Source organism: Myodes glareolus, chromosome 8 (assembly GCF_982192425.1).
Source record: "Myodes glareolus chromosome 8, mMyoGla1.1, whole genome shotgun sequence".
Classification (NCBI taxonomy): domain Eukaryota; kingdom Metazoa; phylum Chordata; class Mammalia; order Rodentia; family Cricetidae; genus Myodes; species Myodes glareolus.
This window is the reverse complement of record NC_142033.1, coordinates 76,130,249-76,134,510: the sequence shown is the minus strand read 5'-3', so window position 1 is coordinate 76,134,510 and position 4,262 is coordinate 76,130,249. Positions and strand designations below refer to the sequence as shown.

Genomic DNA, 4,262 nt, shown 5'->3' with positions numbered 1-4,262 from the left:
GTGTACTGTGTGCATGGAGTGCCCTGGGCTGCCAGGAGGAGGCACTGGATCACTTGGGACTGTGGTGATGAGCTGCCCTGTGGCTGCTGGGACTTGAACCTGGGTCTTCCGGAAGAGCAGTAAATGCCGTTAACCATTGAACCATCGCTCCAGCCCTAATACTTGTACTTTAAGGAGTAAAATTATGTGGATGATGGGTATAATCATCTGTTTAACTATAAAAGCATCATGCTATGCATACATTTATTAATAATCATTGTGCTCTTAAGTGTACTTAGTTAAAATAAAACTGAAAACCAATCTAGAAGTAACTTGTGTTTTTCAAATTGGCTTAGGAGTTAAAAAAAAACAAACAAACATTCCTTGAAGTCATTTCACGGTTTTGCTTTTACTCTATGCACAATTCACCTGGACCCTATTTGGCACTGAGGGATGACTGAGAGTAGCCAACTCTGGGGTGACCAGCAGGAGTGAGCGTGGCTGCTCCTGTGTCCACTATTGTGACATCACCAAGCCAACCAGGGGGCCGTGCTTTCTGAGGTTCACACACCCCTTCACACTGACCATGCAGTTATTTTTATGATTTTTTTCTTCCCTTCATTTGTGTTTCTTTCCTGCATCATAAGTATGTCTTTACACAATCTAGAAAACCTGCCAATGACAGTTTGTCAACAGGGACCCTCCAATAGGTGACACCAAAGATCCCAATCCAGGAAAGTCTGCCCATGTCAGAACACGCATCGCCGTTCAGGTTGTAATACTCCCCAAATAGTTACACATGTTAAGATTTTCATTCAATAAAATAGCAAAAAGTAGCTTAATGAGAACATAAATGGCTTATTTAGAAAACTTTAGAATATTAATCTAAAAGACTAATGAACCATGTTAGTTCCAAGAGAGCACTGGGGGCAAAAGGCCACAGAAACCCAGACTGAAAGGGGGAGAAACAAGTACGCAGGCCTGAATGCAGTCCAGGGCACATTCATTCTCTAACTCCGAGTCTGTTGTGAGGTCTGGTCCCTGGAACCTGTCCACCTGTGGCAGAGACAAACCAACAAGCTTCGCTATTTCTGCGGACTCCGGCTGGCCTGCTCACCCAGCTTTCTTCTCAGGGGCTGTGTCACGCCACGCTCTCCCACACAGTCCTGCTCAGAGGGTAGCACTTCTTCCGGGAGACTGTGCTGAGCTCCCCTAGTGGCCAGCTGAGATTCCAGGGTCTTAATTCTGAGTTCCATCTCACCTATCGTGACCACTTCATCCGCATCTCTTAAATCCTTAGTGTTGTTTTGATCTCTTGCTTGGATCTGAAGCAAAAAGCACAAAATTCCAAAATAATTAACTTTCGACAACTACTTTGCTCTTGTTACCTTTAGTTAAGAATCATCAACTCACAGGCAGTTGTAAGTATGTTAAATAAGATGTTGGGATTTAAAATTTTTATGACTAATGTCATCTGCATTATATTTAACACATAAAGCCAGCATGGTGGAACGTGGGAGACAGAGGCAGTAGATCTCTGAATTTGAGGTCATTCTGGTCTATATAATGAATGGCTGTCTCAAACAAAACAAAACAAAACAAACAAACAAAACAAAACCTGATTAAAGCCAAGTAGTGGTGGCATATGTCTTTAATCCCAGCACTCGGGAGGCAGAGACAGGTGCATCTCTGTGAGTTTGAGGCCAACCTGGTCTACAAAGCGAGTTCCAGGACAGACAGAACTGTTACACAGAGAAACCTTGTCTTGAAAAATCATACCCACACCCACACACAAAACCCCAAACCCCAAAACCAAAAACTATTAAAAATTTAAAACATAAAAATAGTATATTGTTTTCCTTTGAACCTGGAGCCCTGTGTTCTGAGTCACCCCCATGCTAGCTCCAATGTAGTTTCATAAGTCACAGAACAAAAGAATCAACTCAAAAACATTTTAAAAGCATAACTGTAACTGAAGGAAATATTTAAGAGTGTGTTTTAATTTTCATAGAGAACTTTTTTCCTCTCAATTGTCTTAAGACACAAATGATTGTCTAATTAAAATATTGTGGAAGATCAATAATATTTTTTTGTAAGCTTGTTACTAACCTAGGCATATCTGGGATGAAGGAACCTCCCTTGACGCATTACCTCCATTGCGTTGACCTGTGGGCAAGGATATATGGAGATCAAGCCTGTCCTGATTCATTGGAGCTCCTGCGTTGGTTTCTTTCGGTGTGAGTAGGACCTGGAAGCCTGTTATAAACATGTTCCTCCTGTCTTAGGGTTGCTATTGTGGTGCGGGAGAATTATCTGTATTCTGTCAATCATGTATTTTAATAAAACGCTGATTGGACAGGCAGGAAGTATAGGCGGGTCAACCAGACAGGAAGTAGAGGCGGGGCAATGAGAATAGGATAAGGCTAGGGAGGAGAACGCTCCCTCAGCCACTCCTGTCCAGACCACCTAAGAGGCAAGATGTAAGCTGCCCAGCTGAGAAAGGTACGGAGCCATTATGGCTAACATAGATGAGAATAATGGGTTAAGATAAGTCATAAAAACTAATAAGTAGCCAGAGCTAAGGGCCAATCAGTTTATAATGTTATGGAGTCCTGTGTGTGATTTTCTCTTTGGGAATTGCCAGTTGTGGGGTACCGGGTGGGACAGAAACCCCAACAAGCCGGCCCTCGTGTTACACTATTGCTGTGATGAAACCCCAGGACCAAGAGAAGTTGTGGAAGAAAGTGTTTATTTGGTTTACACTTCCAAGTCCATCGTGGAAGGAAGTCGGGGCAAGAACTCACACAGGACAGGAACCTGGAGACAGGAGCTGATGCAGAGCACGTGGAGGGGTGCGGCTTATAGGTTTGCTCCCTACGCCTGGCTCACCTGCTTCCTTATAGAACTCAGGACCCCCACCCACGGGGGGCACCACCCCTAATTGGAGGCCAGAAGTCCTCCTCACCAATCACTAATAAAGAAACCCGGATCTTGTGGAGACATTTTCTTTGTTTTATTTTGTTTGTTTGTTTGTTTGTTTGAGATGGTTTCTCTGTGTAGCCCTGGCTGTTCTGGAATGTCTGTAGCCCATGCTGGACTACATAAGAGATCCACCTGCCTCTGCCTCCTGAGTGCTGGGAGTAAAGGTGTGCACCACACTGCCCAGCTGGAGGTGTTCTCTTAACTGAGGTTCCCTCCTCTTAAATCACTTTAACTTGTGTCTAGTTGACATAAAAGTAGCCAGTTTACCTCCCCTAGCTGCTTTCAATCAGTGGTTTGTTTGTTTGTTTTACAACAATAGAAAAGCAAACCAGAACAATGACATACACTGAAAACTTAGAAGAGACAGATGCTGTTCAGAAATCTACAAAGTCAACTGCTATGGGAAGGGGAGGAAACACAAGGGATATAGTCCACATTACCGCTGTGCTGAGATGAATTCAAGCACGTCGCTCTGTTCGGGTTACACAGCTCTCACCACCTACCGCGTGTCCCCGCATCCAGCCTCTGCAGTGAAGAACTTCTTCTTCTAAGTTCTTGTGGTTCTCGAGGAGGCGTCCACACTTCTTTTGTTCCGATTTCATCGCTGCTAGCTCCTGCTCCATGAACTGAAGCTTTACAACCGTGTGTAGACACTTGTAAGATGTAGTTTCCCAAGTTTCTCTCAGCTTGTAGAGCTGCATGAGTAAAAAATACGGTTTCACGGCGAAGGATGTAAACTGAGACTGGTCCAGGGCAGTCGACAACTGATGCCAGCTCAGCTGTAAGAAACTAAAGCTACACTCTATAACGACTGTTAGAATGAACTCCATCTAATTAGCCTGAAAATAAGCAAAATTAAACCCAGCAGAATGACGGAAATATGCTCTTTACACAATCCTCTTCATCAGACACCTCCACCTGAATCACGCTGTCATTTTCCATGCCTAGTTTATTCTTTCCTTGATAATATGATAAGTTACACACCAGCAGAGGTTTCTGGCCTGTTCCTCCCCAACGTTCAGTGCCTGCAATTTCTTTTCTTCTTCCTTCCCTTCCTCCCTCCCTTCCTTCCTCTCTCCCTCCGTTGCTCCCTCCCTTTTTTCTTTTCTTTTTTTTTTGTGGTTTTTTTTTTTTGAGACAGGATTTCTCCGTGTAGCTCTGGCTGTCCCAGAAGTCACTCTGTAGCCCTAGCTGTCCCTGAATTCAAAGATCTGCCTGCCTCTGTCTCCTGAGTGCTGAAATTAAATCCACCATCACCTGACTAGCAATATGATTTTGTTTGTTTTTAAAACAAAAATATT

General features: G+C 43.7%; 1 long non-coding RNA gene across 1 annotated transcript; it reads right to left on the bottom strand.

Moving 5' to 3' along the window:
• Positions 1-740: 740 nt before the first annotated feature.
• On the bottom strand, positions 741-3,652 carry LOC148121198 (uncharacterized). The gene is made up of 2 exons (XR_015738505.1): positions 3,465-3,652; positions 741-1,304 (listed from the first exon to the last, which is right to left on the bottom strand). It is a non-coding gene; the product is annotated as an uncharacterized LOC148121198 (long non-coding RNA).
• Between the last annotated feature and the right edge of the window lie 610 nt (positions 3,653-4,262).